Raw genomic sequence first — 18,341 nt, 5'->3', positions numbered from 1 at the left:
CCTTACATCTTAAAATGTATCCAAGTCAAATTGCTCAGACGAGTAAATTTGAAGCTGCTTTTCATGTAGTTGCTGATGACAGAATATGAGAGTATGTAACGTGAATACAAAATTCGGCATCTCATTGGGTTGAGTGCATTCTCTACCAGTGAGACAGCCGCAGCAAATAGACCCATTGTGTCAAGAAAACCAAACTGGCTCCAAGAGAACATTTATTTCACGCTCTTTTAGTCTACCTGCGCTATTCTGCAAACTGCAATTGATTAGAAACCAGGTATAAGAGTAAAGAGGATCTCTGTTCTGTTTTACTTTGTGTAGTTCTCAAGAGCTGCATCTAAGAAAAGCTGTTGGAGTGAACAGTTTCGAATTAATATGTGTTTCTCTCTCTTTCTAAGGTTAAAAGCCAACCTATATGCAGAATTCTGAAAGGACTGGAGGTTATCTTCCCAAATTCTCTTTTGGGAAGAAGGCTTCCATCCCCTGAATACACTCAGCTGCTTTATTTCCATCTGTTTGCTGTCTGGTGCATTGTCACAAGATAATCTGATATTTGAAATTTCTTGCCTCCATAGTACTCCACTCATAATAAAATTTTGCCGAAAGTGCTGATCCAGATTAGCAAGAACATGACACATCCGTGAAGTATCAGACACGATAAAAATTACTTTTAACACATAGGATCAGGGCCATTAAGATTCCAAACTAATTAGAGACTGAATTAGCCTTGAATTACAACCGATTTTCATATCTTTTTGAGATGGAAAGACAAAATAGGAACAAGCGAAGAGACTTTAAAACTTCAAATTTCTCCAAGAAGGAGAATGGCTGGAATAAGATGAAGTTGCCTTTGTTTTGTTTTATCTTTTGAAAATACATCGCTTAATCATTGCTCTTGGAACTTAGCTTTAGTTTTCTCTAGGTGTTTCAGGAATGAGAAACACTGCTAAATGATCATTCTTGGTAAGCAGAAGATAACACTTAGGTGTCTAAATTGTTTCCCTGAGCTTACTGGCACTGCACAATGATGCTCTTGCCCTCCAGCCGCTGCATGCTCCCCTACACTGTATTTTAAAAAGAACATATATGTGTGTGTGTGTCTATACTGTATTTCCAGAAGTCTTGGAGGAGTGCGTTAAGGATGTCTCAGTTACAGGCATCAGAAGATACATTGGGCAAAAGTTTAGAATTTATTTCTTCAATAAGGTTTACTGTGATATTAAACCACTAAAGCTTACCTAACTTCTCTTAAAATTGCTTAGAATAATTTATGTGGTTGATTGGATTTGTTTCCTGCGGAAGAAACATCTCACAGATTGCAGCCTTTGTGTTGGGTGGGAAGAAGGCAGTGAGTATTGTTGCCTTTGAGCCATTTGCTGGAGATAAATCCTCAACATCGGACTGTCTGGCGGGGTGTGTGCTTCTCTTCAAAAACATTTTGCATTAAATCAGTAGTGGCAATTGGTGAATGTTAATGGTTACCTATAAAAATACAGGACAGAGTGTTTTGCTTACTCTAAAAACTAAGTGTGTAGAAAGAGCCGGAGTGTATTCAAGTCTGTTTTGTGTGACTATTAATTCAGCTAGTTTTGAGTCAAATTTTAAGTCCGTTTGAGCTCAGGTTCAGTCAAGCACATGTTAATTTTGTCCTTATTCAGAAAAGTGCTTACATTGACCATATGCTTAAATATCATCAGCTGCTGAATTAAACTCTGAAATCCCTCAGGTGTTCTGCTGGCTTGCTTTTATTGCAGCCTCTGTACCTCCTAACAGGAGGTTGGTATAGGAATACCTTTGGTGGTGTAAGAATTTTAGGAGCAGAGCAGAAATTTGTGAGTATATCATGCTGCCTCGTTTTGGGCTTAAGGGAAGCCAGGGAACTTGGTCTGCAGCTCTACATTCTTCATGTAGTGACTTAATTACTGGTGAAAATAGATCACTGTAAAACTTCAATATTGAATGGTGAAGAGCACTATAAAAATCTATTCTTTCGTTCTAAAGGTACCACTTGCTGTAGTTTTTCCTCAAATGTTTGCACAGCTGTTCTTTGGAAGATCTGAATGTTTAAATTGTAATTGAAAGCCTTTTCCAAATTGGTTGCCCCTTTTTTTAAAAAAAAAAAAAACAACCTCCAGTGCATTTTACACTGCAAATGCTTTGTTTTCCTCTGATCTGTGCAAATTCTGCATGTTAGTAATAAATTATTATTTACATTTTTTTAACTTGACACAATTTTGCCTTGGAGCTTAAGTGTGAGAAGAGAAAGGAAGCTAGAATATTAATTTCGTTAGCTTAGCCAAATATAAGATTAAGGTGCAGAAAGCTAAGTGCAAACAGCTGTGGACTGTGACAAGGGGTACTTGGTGAATGCTGTTTTAATGATGTTAAAGTTAGTAAATATGTTGATGAGTATCTTGAGCAAGATTAATTTATATATAACTTGTTATAACTTGCAAGAGGGCTTGAGATTTATATCTAATAAATATTGATGGTTTGTAACCGAGTTTGTTGTGCAGATAAATGCCATCTGACTATTATTGTCAAGCCTGTTTTAACCTTCAGAGAGAACTTTAGGAGAGAAACGCTGCAAAAGCTATCTGGCAGAAAGTCAAGAATTGGAGTCTGTTGGTCTACTTACAAATGCTGCTCGTAGTGAAAAAGATTGACAGTGTGTGGTTTTTGTTTGGTTTTTGTTTTTTAATTTAATATATATAATTCTTTAGCTATTGTTCCACCCAACAAAGCATTTCAGTGAATGCTTAATTCTGCAGCTGTCCCTTAATTTCAGGGAATACTGTTGTGGCAGAACACTTCTCTGGATTCTTTTTCCAGAGTCATCTGAAATCAAATGTAGTCCTTCTGTTTAAATAAACTAGCTTTCATTTGGGACCCACAACCTGTTTCCTGGTGCTGAAGTGCTGTAACGTAACATCTGTAAGAGTTTCTGGGAGGGCTTAAAAAGTCTTTTGAAAAGTGTATTCTTTAAAATGCTTTCTTGAATGTAGGCTAGGGACGAATGCCCGTATTAAACAGAGTGCGGGGAACACACAGGTAATACAAAAGGAGTTTTACCCCAGAGCAGCCTTCTTGCTTCTGCAAGATGTGCTGCTACTGTTTCCTGCCCTTCTCCCTAGCCCTGATTCAGTTACGATTATCTGAGAAACTGCTTTCAGGAAAATCTGAAGAGCAGTGGAGGTTACCCGTGTCGTGGGTTATGTGCATCAAAATGCAGTATTTACATCCAAGAGATAATTACATTCTGTCTGGGAGAGTATGAAATGTAGCACTGGATTCTGACAGAGCTATTAATATATATTATTCCATTAACATTGCACAGATGAGTGCAGGGAAGCGGTGTAGGCAGGACCATAAGGTGTGTGCTTGGTTCTGCTACTGACTTCTGGGGTGGCTGTTGCTGGTGGTGATGATTAGGTCTCTGCTTCTTTCCTGTGCCTCTCTTTCAGTTGAAATCTCTTCAAGAAAGATGCAGTCGCTTGATAGGTTGTGGAATACTGTGAATTAAGGCCTTTATAATATTAAGATGTGACCTGCTTTCATCAACGGTAATTCACGTGTAATCATGATGAGACTTTTCAAAAATTATTTTCTGATTTGACCATTTCACCATTAGATTAATTTTAACACAGTGAAAATGTTAATAGCTTGTGTTTTCTCTTAAAGCCGTGAATGTCAGGGCATCTTACTTGTGCTTTAAAAGACTGTGTAAGGAAAGAAAACATAGAGGCTCCAAAAACTATCGATTTGATGCAGCCAACACTTGCAGTCTGGGTTCTAGCGAAGTCAATGCCAAAAATAGGATTGACTCCAGAACAGCGGTGATTTTGCTTGTGATCCGATGTGTAAATTTAAGTGCCTGTGTATTCAACAATGTCAACAGAGTTTCCTTGCAAGGAAAATAAAGCTTGTTTACATCATCAGGTGTTAAACTGTATTTTTAATTAAAGTTTTTCTCAGGAACATAAAGCCTTCATCATTTGAAAGCAAAACGCTTTAGATTAACGGTGAGGAAATATTAGAATTGGGAAAGCATGATAAAGGTTCCAAGTACTTACTTATTACTAGGCTCACATTTTCAATATTATATATGCTGAAATTAGTTTTTTAGGGTTGCTAGTCCAGTTACCTTCTGGCTGGTGAGCAAAGTAAGCTTTCTGGATGTGTGGCTATGAATTTCAGCTTCCATATAGAAGCTGTGCTTTGACTTTAGCATTCTTGCAGTAGGATGCTGATAGAGTTGTGAGCTTGGTTTTTCTTTGGCGTATGTGAGGCTTTTAGGTCAGAAACATCTTAGAATAAACAGCTGAGCTACTGAGGGTTTTTTATTTATTTATTTAAAAAAGTATGACTGCAAAATTGACGTTTGTATTTTGAGCATGAAATGGAAGGGGAGGACCTAGGAGTTATAAGAAAGAATAGAATTCCTTAAATCTTCTCTATTTTAACCAACCTAATGTTTGCAGAACCTGGTTAGGAACTCTTGATTACTATAATTACATACAATAACAAAACTGAAGTCCTTTGGAGAAACCCAAGGCAATTTCAAGTGGTGTTTGTGGATGGACTAATTATTTTAATACATTTGGAGTAATGCCTCTTAGCTCTGGGTTTTGTTTTTTTTTTTTTTCTTCAGCATTGCTGTAAACAAAAACTTTCCTTGCAAAGACTTAATTGGTTGTAATTTGTTGGATAGATAGAATCTGTCAGGAAACGGACAACAGAGCTCTCTTGGATACACGTTCTGTGTGGTTTTGATTTATTTAGGTGTTTCGGGCTTTCTCCCAGGGTGTTGCTGAAGTTTCAACTTCGGAAAATGTGATCAAGGAAATAGTCCATCCTGTATCTGACTTTAAAATAGTATTAGTAATAAAAAGGACTAGAAGAAAGGAACGAAAAACAGTTTGAGGAGTGGATCCTTCAGAAAGATACCAATGCTTCTGTTTGCGCAGCTAGAGTCTCAAGGAGTAGAGATAGCTTATGAGGCCTCAAGACTGATGGATTAACGGACAGCTGCTAGCGTTTGGGGTGCTGGGAGCTGATATAAAGGAAAAATGCTGTTGACTTGCTATTGCTAGGTTATTACCTTTAGTAATTTGCATTGCAAGTTCTCCTTTCTCTTGTTTCTGTGTACATGAACAAAACTTAAATTGCTGATAACTCCTGTACTCGATACAATGATTTTACGGGCTGACACTGGTGGTGTTAGAATGAGTGAGAAGACTTATTTTGATTTTTTTTTTTTTTCCTTAAATTGCAACCAATGGAGCCATCATACTGGGATGTGCATACACTCAGAATCACTGTATTCATAATGCGATGACACCTGTTACATCTTATTAAATCAATAAGCTTCTGTGCTTTTCATCACTGTTTGGGATCTTTGGCCTAGAGTCTTTGAACCTTGGATTTTGTGCTAGGGGTCCTTAAGAAATGGCCAAATACAAAGCTAAAACACAAAAAAAATAACAGCAATCTGATAATGTAAATCCACTGATGGTAATAGGAGTGAGGATGCCAGATAGAAGTAGTGTGTCTTGTCAGCAATTTTAATACTTTTCTAAATAGGGTCATTTAAGGTAGAAGTAAAAATGGCCTGCTAGAACTAGAGGCTGAGAGATTTAAAAAAAAAAAAAAAAGTCAAAGCTAGGTATCAGCAAAATCTGTCTTGGCTCTGTTAGCTCATGCAGAAACAACATTTTTAATGTCTTCATTAACTGTAGAATTAGTACATCACCGTACAGCAGGTTGGCAATGTCATGTCAATTTTTGGAAGAAAAAAAATTGTCTGAGTTTAATAGTCTACAGTTTAACTTCCTATTCCTTTTAGTTATCTGCAAGTGTACTTGTTTGAACACTCCAAGCAAAACGGTGCCCACTTTTGCCAGAAGGTTCTTGTGCCATTCAGTCAAGTCCCTACAAGTGCTTTTTTGGCAGAGTTTTGGTTGAAGTTCAGGTATTTGCACGTTAAGCTCAAAAGGAAACTTCAGTGTGTGAACCCGTATGTACATTCAAGAAAAAAAAAAAAGGAGGGGAAGGGGAAGAAAAAGTTGTTGTAACCGCGATTTGACACAGCTCCAGTCATTACCTGCTGCTCATCAGCTCTAATCTGTGCGTAGCAGCTTGTTTCCTCTCTTCTCTTGAGGTTAAACTAGTATCAGCAGGGGAATGTGTTAACATTTGAGATCAGAAGGCTTCCAGAGACTCGCTCGGCAGAGTTGCTGGCTTGAAAAGGCTCGCAGTCTGGGTCTAGAGGGCAGCCAGTTTAAATGTGGGTACAGGGATTGAAACTGCTTTGTTTGCATTCTTCTCCCATCTTTGCTGATCTAGAAGTTATTTTATTTGGTGATTTGGGAAGATAAAAGCTGATGGGAGAACGGGCTCTGTCGAATCCAGGCTTCTCCCTCCCTCGGCTCCGCGCAGACCTGGGTCAGGAAAGCGCTGAGGAAGCGCATGGATGGCTTTGGCAAAAGGTCCAAAGTGCAGATGGGCTGCTGTTGTATTACAGCAGCAGTTGCACATGTGGAAGCAAGCACAGCCTTCCCAGCACTCGTGAGCGGTGAATATAGCTAAAAAGCTGGAGAGTGGGTCTGCCTTCCGAGAAATGATTGGCAGGGCTGGAACATAACTCATTACAGAAGCAGCAGAAGATTGGGAAACATTTGTTTATGCCAATTCAAATTGCTCTGATCCCTAGAGACTTGGCAGTGTGATTCACCACTATGAAATATTCAGGTTTTAATCATCATTGCCTAGTGCAAAAACTGTAACTTGGTGGTTTCTAAAATGTTGAGCTTTTATTCCGCATAAACAAGTGTGAATGTAGATGTAAAGTGCATGTAAATAGGTACAACGTATAGCTTGTACATTAAACTTTTAAAAACATGGATATATCTAAAAATGTATATGCATTTATTTTCACTTGTCTGCAGACTTAAAAGGGCTGTGAAAGAAATGACCTGTCTGCTGGGAATGATTTCTGTATGTGTTGTGGCGGATGAAGAGCAGGGCACAGAACTGAGCATCGGGTGTGCTAGCAGATTAGCAGTAGCTCAGCACAGAGGATTTAACGTCTGGTCATATATTTTTCACAGTAGCTTAAATATATGTCTGAATTGCTCTTAAGCTTGATTTAAAATACAAAATCCTGGTTTTGTCAGTGTGTCAAACTTTGCCGGGTCTGAAGGTAAACTTCTGTGAAAGCTGCTGTTTTTGTTTCACATTTGCCCGACTGTTCCTCATTGCCAGACGTACTGCTGCAGAACAGTCCGCATCTACGGATCGCCCTTTTCCTTCAGCTATTTTCTAGTAATCCCAAACCCTAGTACTCTTCCTTCTGAATCCGGCTATTCATACAGCCTGGAGTCATTATGCTTCCTGTTATCCAAACGAGCTGTCCCCTGATAAACACAGACAAGCCTTTCTGTTCTCCCGGATCATTGCATCGTCCCATTTCTACCCTATCATCGAAGTGTGTGGCACTCCTGGAAACACTGTGTTCCCAGCTCTCCTCCTCCACCTAGTCAACATGGCTTGCCTGCCAATTTATTCTCTTTGAATGTGGGTTTGGTCACTCTCGTACAGCTATGCCAAGAATTACTTCGTAATTGCAGTGGGATTTGGAGTGACCGTATAACGGAGGGGAAAACAGATTTGTGTACTTTCTGCTTCTTAAAGACACATGAGAGAGAACTCTCAGGATTGTTAAAACACAACCCAAATGTGGGGTCTTAACGGATGCCAAAGGCCCTCTGGTCTGCTTGATGATCTGAAGGTTTCTGTTTTAATATGATACCAAAGGAAATAGAAGCACATGAGACCTGGGCTTCGACTGAACAGAAGGGGCTTTTAAAAGCCTAACCTAAATCTCCTTTGTGGGGGTTATTTTGTTTGGTTTTTTCCTAAGGAACTCAAAGATACTCATTTTCCTAAGTTCTTGTTAAAGTGTTGACACCCTGCTTTCCTCATGTGTACTGTCAGAGCAATGTAATTCATGTCTCTTAAGAATCCCTGAACTCACCCCGATAGATAAGAATGATAGGAAAAAGTAGAATTCTGATGTTATTAATGCAAAAGTTGTGTGTGTGTGTGAGGATGGCCTGCTCTAAAATGCATTGCTCTTATTTTAATCCCTGTCCCTTGTGCTCATGTTAAGGTCTCTTTTCTCCGCAGCTGAAGTATGAAGTAGCAAATAGATGGATGGTATCAGACCCAAGTTGTTTGTTTGTATGCATGTGTATTTTTCTTCTCAGAATTTCAATGAAAGGGTGAGCTTTGTGTTTTGGCATTTGGAAGGAAGCATAGGGTGTGTTTTAAATCCCAAGTAAAATTGATTTTCCAAAATTGCAGTGTCTGAGGTGTCGGTGTTGGACCATAAGGCCTCAGAGCCCGGTTTGCTGCAGCAGGAAGGATTCAAATGCTGTCTGATTTTTCTTACAAGGCTTTAGCTTGTTGATTAGTATTGATTGCTGAAGGAATTGGCCACTTGAGTAGGTGCTGAATCAAATAATCCTCTCCGTTCTTGCTTTGCAAATCCATTGTCGTGGAACAAGCTGCTGAGAAGCTTTACATACGTGCCACAGCGTGATGGGAAATTCTCTCACAGTCTGACTGGTAAAAATTGCACCTTTTTTCTTCTTCTTAAAGTACTGTTGACAAGTGATATTTGTGCATAAATTTTAGGGTAATAGTTTGTAGTTACATCTAATAGAATAGCAACAAAAGGCTAGGAGTAGCTTTTTGATATATCTAAATGATTTAGACGCAGTGAGATTTGGCCTTCTAAATCACATAGGTAGTGTTGAAAAATTTTCCCACCTCTTTCTATCTAAAAACTCTCTCTACCACTGATTCAACTCCTGACACGCAGACAGCATAAACAGAGCACCTGTGGCTAATGCAGCTTTTAAATTTTGTATTCTAAACCGGTCTCTGAGATGTCAGTGACAAAACCATCGACTGTCCCTTGCCCCACCTGCTCGAGACCTTTGCAGTAGTGTGGGGGTGCGTGACGGGTACGTCGGGATGCTGGCGGGGGGAGCAGGGAGCAGGTGATACCATGGAAAATAGCCAGGGATTTTGTGTGCCGTTTTCGGAGAAATGCAATTGTTCTGTCTGGTCTGCGTTAATTGGAATACTTAAGAGTATAAACTCCAGCTGATATTTGTAAGAGATTACTGCTGACATGTGAAAGTAAGGATGAACCAAATGGGAGATGCAGGATGAGCCACGTAAGCCTTGTTTCTGCTAATTGTCTTGTACAAAGCCCAGGGAACTCAAGCAATTCCTGCCGTGGTGCTATTTACGGACTTAGAGCCTCTGGCTGAAAGACAGTTGGTTACCTGTTACGCTCTTTGGGGTCTGACTGCTGGGTTGGTTACCTGCTTCTGTCCTTGATCCTGAATTTCCTCTCTACTACTGCATTTTTCGGTTATTGTTCACAGAAAAAGCTCAGCTGAAGTCGTCTTAATGGAATCCTTAGTTCTGCGTTTCACATTAGCTATAGCTGTAATTATTGTGAAAATACTTGTTGTAGTTATAACTTCAGATAACTAGTTACTAAATACTTCTCGCTCAATTTATTCCTGTTCTATTTTGAAGTATTTCAAATTGTTTGATTAGAGGAGGAAATAATTCACATGGGAAATAGGAGCTGCGGAAAAGCCTCTGAACTTGGAGGCGGGGGGGAGTATATACTGTAAGTCATGAATTGCGTCACATTGTATCAGGCATTCACATAGTGCAGCTATACTTTTGTGTTAGGAATAGCACAACTGTCATTAATAAGAGTTTCATTCAGGAGATGATCCTTGTAAAGGGTCCTTTGGAGACAGTCAGTTTGCCCTCTGCTTTGGTTTCTGATTAAATTCCTGAGGCTGAATTTCTTGTAACGAGAAATTAGCTCTTGGATGAATTTCCAGAGGAAAAGTATTGATTAAGAGCTAGTTGTGACCACCTGAGCTTCAGGACAAGCAAATGTGCTAGAGGTGGGAAATACAGCCAAATATATATGCACACCCAGATCATGGTTCATTGATTTTTCTTCCTCCTCTGGGAGACTAATATTCAGAGTCTCAGCCATTGACCACTGATAGCAGAAGCCTATCACAAAGGAAAGAAACATCAGAACTGGTGAACGGACCAAGAGAATTCTTTTTTTTTTTTTTTAAGATGCAAAGAAAATATCAGAAGTAGTTAAAATGTAAGTTGTTATTACTAAATAATATGAAGCATTAATATAACAAATACCTGAAAACACACGTGTAGTGTAGAAAATAATAATGATGTTCCTAGCACTGTCTTTGAACACGGCGCATGAACAAGTTTAAAGTAATAGATGAATGTCTTCCATTTTCGAGGTCTCTGAACTTACTAGACCCTTGGGATCATTAGCAAATCTTCCAAAAATGATTGAAATTACTTTCCTAGCAAAAGAAGCAAGTTAGTACCCACCGCTAATGCTCTGTTCTCTTCCTCACACCCACCATGCGCTGGTTCAGGGCAAAGTGGATGACCGAGCACCTGAAGCAGAACTGGTTGTCTTTTGCTGATTTTGCAAACCTAGAGCTAATCCATTGGTTTTAAACAGCTCTTCTGTACGGCATATGCAACGCATTGAAATCATAGTGCCTCTGCACAAGTCTTTACTAGCAGAGATATCGTTGCCAAATGATCTCTGCATATTGATAATGAACTTTCTCTGTTATGCATGTAACTTTCCCTGGGGTGGTGTGAAACTAGAACACTGAAATGATTTATGAAATGGAAACCTGTTTGAAAGCTCATATTAGTGGTGGTTTGACAGTTGTTTGGCTTTGTTATTTTAAGCGACTTTTATCATGGAATCAGTTTATAAAAATAAAGGGGGGGCAGGTGGTGTGTATGCACAGATGCTGCCGTATAAGACCCAAACATCCAACACAGAAAGGTCCTGTCTCTGAAAGTAATAGAAGTCAAATAGTTAAGCCTCAAGTGTGGATCTGTGATAATTCAGTTAAACGCGCAGTACTATACTAGAAGATGCATCTCTCTTCTCTGATAACATATCCCTTACAAACACTGATGAGAATTTGAAAGGCTTTAACTATTAGTTCGGACTTGTTTTCCATCAGACTTAGCTGCAGTTGTCATGAGACTTAGATTTGGGGATCTGAGAAGGTTTGTTTTGCAGCCTTTGCTGATGTCTTCTCATACAAGCCTTGCTTTTGGTTAGGAAGGGGAAACACTAGGGACTTGGGCACTCGCACCGCATCTTTTGGCTAGAGATTCGGATTGTGGTGTCAAAATAAAAATTCCAGATAATTTACTGGAAAGCTAATGTGCTTTATAGCTAGGCAAAATATAATAGCAATTGTAGCTTCTTGAAATGTGCATTCTTGGTGGGGTGTGGGGAACGATGTGAACTTGAGTGGTTTAAAAAAAAAAAAAACAAAAACAAACACGATTAAGTGCTTAAAAAAAAATGGTTTGGCAAGAAGGATGTGTAACAAGTAATCAATACTTTCGGACAAAAAAACCCCTTAATTTCCAACACGTTCTGCAGGGAAGTGCTTAAAACCAGTGTCGTAACTCCATACATGTATGGACTTTCCATACACGTATCTTGAGGAACGAAGAGCACAAACCAAAGCAGACCCTTTTCCTTGTCTCTCACCTCAGAGGCCGATGGTGGTGGGGAGGGGGTGTCAGCCCCAGCATAGTTGGCTGCTCAGTCTGTGGTTTTTTTTTCAGCTGCGGCAGCGGCTTCGTGCAGGCAGCCATGGAGCTGGTCCAAGAGCCTCATGTCAGTGCCCTGATTTCCTTTCCCCTTATCTTCGCAGTTGGTTGGCGCAGTGGTACACTGCTTACGGCCTGAAGGACCGGTGAGCATCTTCTCTCTGGGGTTGATGCTGGTTCCTGGACCAGTGCGAAAGCTGGTAGTGGTTGTGTGTTACATTAGTAATATGGGCTATTACCCTTACAGTTCTATATAGAGATAAGGATTAATATTATCCTGAAATTGATTGTGAATTACTTAGTTTGTTGATATATCACGAAATCAATTCAGTGATGTAATAGCTTTTGTATTACTACTTTAAATACTGTATCACCTTCCTTGGGACTCAGTATAATGAAACATAAGCCTGTTCTTAAATGAATTTTGGTGGTAGTGTGTTTTGTTTTTTTTTAAAACATGATGTAGATTTGCACTAATGATGGTTGGAAATAAATATCTTTGTATTTTATAACATAGTTGTCTGTAAACAATCAGGCTAAAAAATGTTTTCCAGGGACAGCAGCTTTTCCTGGCTGCTCTGGTATCAACATTTGGCATTATCTAGTTGCTCAGCTCAGTGCATTCTTGAATCATGTTCAGGAAAAAAAAAAAAACCCCAACCTTCCTGGGACTTAGATTTTTGGGAGCAGACAAAGATTCTTTCTGTACTTTTTTCTAAATCTTTAACGTACAGTTTTTTTCTGCATGAACAGAAATGTTCTTTGAAGGAATTTATGCCATCATGGGGAGTGGAACACTTTGAGGAGTTTTTCCTGCTAGTACTTTCTAAGTGGGTTCTGGGTGTGGGCATGTGTCCCTCAAGCAGTCCCTCAAAGCCTCAGCATTGTGTTTAGCTTTGGATGTGTCTGCACCGTGCTCCAGAGCTATTATTACAGCTCATTTAAACAGATGCAAGGTAGTTTAAAACAAATTAATTTGGGTTCCAGTAGCAGGGCTGCTGCAGGGCTAAGGTTTCACTGGCTGAGAAGCTAGCCAGAGCTGGTGTTTCTGTGTGTTTCATGTTGATGTTTTTATGGCTATGACTCACCTACAGTAGCTGCTTTAGAGGTAGGTCAGCTAGGTCCTTGCATGCTGCAATCATACCTGGCTTGTCCCTGAAGATTGTGTTCCCTCTTTGCTGCATTTTAATCCAGTGAATTTCAATGAAATTGCAGGGGGTGGAAGTTGAGAGAGCAGCTTTGTAAGACGGATCTTCGCTCTGTGCATAAAATGGACAAAAAATGAGATTTTGCTTCCCTTCACTGGTAGCCGGCGTATCACAGCCAGGCAAGGTGCCACCAATTGGCATCTGTCTCCAGATTCCCCATATTGACAAGAGTCATTCAGAGCTGATAAAAACATTAGGTCTAGTCATAACTTGCCCCACTAAAGGTTCACAATAGCTTCAAGAGACTATCTCAGTCTCTGTCATTTTTCTGAGCTGAGGCTGTCAGTTTGGTGACAGTTGGGTTTTTCTGCACATAATCTGTTTTACTGGCTCGCTAGCCGGCGAGCAGCTTGGGGTGAAATCTTCGTCTCGCTGAAGTTGCTGGATGCTTTACTGTTGACCTCAATGCTCCTCCCCCCACCCCCCATGCCTTTGAATTAACATATATTTCAAATAGAGATCAAATTTGTAAACACTCTCAGGGTGGCCGTAACTGCTTTAGGCTGCCGGGTGTTGGAGGTGATTGACGACGTTGTTACTGGCCCTTACAGGAGATGAGGGGTAGTGGATGGGCCTCGGTCCCTAAAATTACCACTCCCTCATATTGCTACCTGTTTACTGCAAAAGACAGAAGCCTCCTTTCAGCCATTCTGCTTCATGTTTTAGCCTCTCTCCCGCTGCCAAGAATATTTTTACTCTGCATCAAGAGAAAATGAATTCATGCCTTCAGGATTTGTACTCTTTGCTCTGTGCTATATGATAGCAACCCAGTGAGATGCGCAAGTGGAAACTGCATTAATGATTGATAAAAGCTGAGAGCTGTTTAAATTTTTTTCCTGTTTAATGACTATCAATAATTTAATGCATTTACTGTATGTTTTTAAGAAATAACACCCGCATTACAGGCTTGGGTTTAATAGGGTAAATGATTCAAGCTTCAAAAAATACAGATTTCCGACATGAAGTGTATCTTCTTTTTAATTAAGAATAAGACAGAAAAATATGAACTCAGGCTTCTAAGATGGAGCCTAGATCTTGCGAAACAAATGTTTCTGCATGCTCCCTCCCCACCCCCCACATCCTTCGGGCTGTTGTGTAGAGCCGGGTGCCTGCTCTTGCCCTGCAGAGAGCAGCGGCCGAGCTGGGTGGGAAGGTACCTGTAGTCACGTCAGCGTGTGGCCCACCGACAGTGGCACGCAGGAGCCCATGCTGCTGCCCCGGCAGGGAACCCCGGGAGGATGCTGCTCTCCAGGACACGGACATGCACCTGACTTTCCTGTCCCTTGTGTCCTAGGTCCCGAGTCTCACAACAGCACTGTTATTCGAGCTGGTTTATCAGCGTCCCGTCACCTAAGTCGCTTGGGGAAGGTTGAGGAGCGTGGCTTTCAGAGAAAGAACTGCTTCCTTCTAGATCTAGCTTAAAAGGGAGAAATAAATGTTTTGAAAAATTATTTCCCCCCATTTCTTGGAAAGGGACCAAATTTTTAAAGTGGTGAGCATCTTCCATTGTGCTTGGGTGCTCTGGGTTTGGTCCTCAAGGCTTTGCATACAAAATATGGGCTATAAAATCTTAACTTGTGCTAGGTATGTACCTTTTTTTTGGTGGTTAAGAGAAAATTAAATCTTTTCTTCGTTATTGGTGGTCGTTGCAGTTCGACTGGTAAGTAAATGTCATGCATAGGTTGGTAATGTTTTAATAAGCATGTTATCTAAATGCATGCATATGAAGAGTGCTTCTGTAAACTTAGATTTTTGCATGGACAAATGTCATTTTGGGAAGAGCTTTTTTCAGGATCCAAAGAAAGCAGATGGGGAAATACAGATAGGTATAACATTTAAGCTGCAGAAGAGAGTTGTGTAAACACCTCTAAATAAAGATATAGAAATAGAATACATTTGGCATTTGAATAAAGGTGGTTGAAATTAATAAAAATTATGCTTCTTGTTTAGGAACTATATTTAACATAAGTAAAGCGCAGTGTCATACATTTAGACATCTATTGATGGGTAGATGCCATGAGTTCACTAAGACCTGTGCAAATCAAAGGAAAATTTATTTAGAAGATCTGTGTTTTGATTCACTCTTGCCATGTTTTTATCCTTTGTCTGTGCTTCTGCAACAATATTTTGATAACTTTTTCATGGCTATTTGTAATAGATACTTGAGAACAGCTTCCTGTCTTTGTGCAGATACAGTTCTGGGAAAATAGTATTTATGTTTGAAGAAGCTTGTTTCTTCACAAATCCCTCCAGTACAGGTGTTTGTGGTGGAAGTGCTTGCCCTGTTCTGTGTATACAGACACGTATACGTTAGCACACACACATATATGCATGGATAATATATGCTTTTAATTCATACTAAATTAAATGAGAATTTGTTTATTTCTAGCTTGTTCTCTCTATGTTGCTGTAGGTAAGCGCTATGTTACATGCACGTTTCATTTCATACTGACTCTGTCCAAACTGTAGCTATTAGAAAGTAGATGGGAGAAGGAACCTGCCACAGGGGGAGGTGAGGTTCCTGGCTTCAAAACACGGGGTTTAGAGTCCTGCCCTGAGAGTTAAGGGAGGGTGCCCAAAATACTTGGGAGATGCCGCTGCCATTAGTGGCAGAGAGTCTATAGACTAATATATTTTAGTAAGGTATGTGAGAGAGACTTATGGTACTGTTCTGAGAAACATTTTAACTACAGGTCATACAAGAATATATCCGGAAAAAGGTCTCTTTTTCTGTTTCATCATGATGGTTAAGGTTAGGTATCTTTATAATCTTTTCTTCACTTGCTTGTTTGTTTTTTACAATGAGAAATTGAGATTATTTTTTCCCTCAATAGATATTCATGGAATAGTTATTTTATGACATCTCCTCCTCGATCGAGAGGTTGAAAAATAAACAGGAAAAAAACCCAAAAATAATTTTTTACTACAATACAAGCTTGACCTATTTCTGTTAGGGCACACTGAGTACGCTTGCAATTCACCTGAAGAAAAGTAGCTGTTTGTTAAATGTAGACTGAAGAACCTTGAGAACGCTTTTTTTTTTCTTTTCCCCCCTTTTTTTTGCCCTTATAAATTGTGTGAGGTGGTGATGATGTACTCCCCCCTCCACTTAAAGCAGAGCAGCGTTTAATGTTGTGAACGCGGTTTGGGGAGGGGGCTGTTACATACAGCAGCGCTCTGATCTAATTCCTTTCTCTAGTTCTTGTTCTAATGGAAGCAACAAACATCGTAGAGCTAGAACATCTAATAAACTAGAAAATCTTCCAGGTTGCTTGTGTGTAATGGAGGCTTCCTTTAACAGAGGGGTTCCCCAAAGGGCTGATGGGGGCTCCTGGCAAGGGTCGGACAGGATAAGGTGAGCAAGCTCTTTGCCAGTCGTGTGGTGCAGACTGGAAGTGAGGGGAGTTACTTTCCCAAAACTCTTTATTTTCTGAACTTAAAAAGTCTCTGGATCAATTAAATTACAAACTAGATCCTGGCAGCTGTCGCGCAGAATCTTTCCGTTTAACTGTGGGAAGTGGGTTGGATTTGGGTAACACCTTGAAAAAAACACTGTATTTTCATTGTGCAGCTGGAGGAATAAATCTGGCACTGATCCTCCAGAAAGAAGGATTAATTTTTGGTCAAGATCACATTTCAGGATCCTTGGTCCAGGTTTCAGTCGTCAGCTCAGGTACTGGCCAGAATCAGCGTGCGTAGTGTGAGACAGAATGAAAACCCAGCTCTAGCTGGTGGAATTGAGGATTATTTTTATTAAGCTTGATGTAGGAAAGCAACTAGGCTAAATCCACTGCAGAAGTTGAGTCACACACCATCTGAGGGTGTTTGTCTTAACATATGCCTCTCCATTTATCTAATATTGATGTCAACGATTCCTTGGGTTTCGATACAGTGTTTCCCAGTTTTCTGTTTGTTTCCTTCCTGTAGTGGCTGTATACCCAAAACATTTTGACATTTTTCTTACACAAATTATCTCTGGCCCTGCCAGAAATGTAGTCAAGCCTTTTGGTATCGTAAGTCATTTCGCTAGGTTTTTCCACTTAGAATTTGACTTTTGGGCAATGCATTATTTCACTTCATTTTATTTTCTTCTTTTCTTGCCTGAGGATTTGAGAACAGAGCAGTCTCACTTTCTTTGGGGCAGGTGATATTGAGTCAAAGCTACATCCCTAAGTGGTACTTATGACAGATTTCTGTCTCCCAGAGAATGTTGTTAATAAACTTTAGGTTTTTGCACTTAGCTTTCTTTTTTGCCACCTCTTGATTTTATGTTTGATTAAAAATATGCTTCTTCCAAATCTTGTATGTCTGCTTTAAATGATTTCTCCTACCAGTAAGAGGATGAAAGTGTAAAATTTCTAAGCACTTGAAATGTAACCAGTATATCAATTCTTAGCTGACTGCACCTGATATATGTGGGGGGTTTCTCTTAGCAGGGAGAAAAATGCTGTCTAAAGCATCCTTTTGATTTAATAATGAAAAAGAAAAGCAAGTGGTGCGTTTGATTTAGGGATACAAAACTAGTGTGTGGTTGAGAGGGGGATACAAATTTTTTTTTCTTGTATTTTGCAACCTGGTCTGTGCTGAGCTGCTCAGTAAGTATTGATTAGCGCATAGCCTCGGGATGTACACATGTCGGGAGAGTTCATTGAGGGTCATTTCTTCTCCTGTTCCCACAATGCAGGCTGTAGCACCGTTTCCCTCTTTTTTAAAAAGTATAGCAATTTGAGTACTCCAGGTGTTGGCTTAAGTTGCTTTGCATCAATTAGTACAAGAGGGCTGAAATCTGACAGAAAGCAGAAATGCGACCGAGGGGTGTAAGACATCGAGAAAAAGTGGAATTAAACAATGTGGGAAGCTTTGCCTTTAGGGAACAGGTTGGGGAGGCAGGTTTTTGAGCAGGTACATTTTTGTGTCAAGATCCATTCTTTTGCATTATCAGATTATTGCTTGGCCTATTTATGGGTGAACGTAACAAGGCAGAAGAGGTTTTGAATCACTGATCTTGTTCTTTCTCTCCTTACTGCACATTTTCTGTGTGTCTTTTGTGATCTTTATTTAGTTTTTCATTGTTTATTTACGCTGCCACTGTTACTTCATGAATTCTTTAAATCATTGCCTATCTAGAGGGGAATCTGGACAGAATTATTCTTGCAGCTTTAAGTCTTGCTGACGGGAGGAGAGAAGAAGAGAGCTTTTGTCCCCTAGAGAAATGCAGGAACTGTGGCCATTTAGAATTGGACAGACGTGGTCGACTTTGAGGGAGGTGCTGTGATGGGAGTGCTGTCTTTTATGTTGTTTCCTATCTGTTGGGACCTCTTGTATAAAATCTCTTTTGGGAGACTAGGATCTGTGTGCATTTGCATGCTGTTAGCAGATGGGATAATTATCTTTTTGAGGGACAAT

This window comes from Pygoscelis adeliae, unplaced genomic scaffold (genome assembly GCF_000699105.1).
Source record: "Pygoscelis adeliae isolate BGI_AS28 unplaced genomic scaffold, ASM69910v1 Scaffold16, whole genome shotgun sequence".
Taxonomy (NCBI): domain Eukaryota; kingdom Metazoa; phylum Chordata; class Aves; order Sphenisciformes; family Spheniscidae; genus Pygoscelis; species Pygoscelis adeliae.
Note: the sequence above shows the minus strand (reverse complement) of the source record.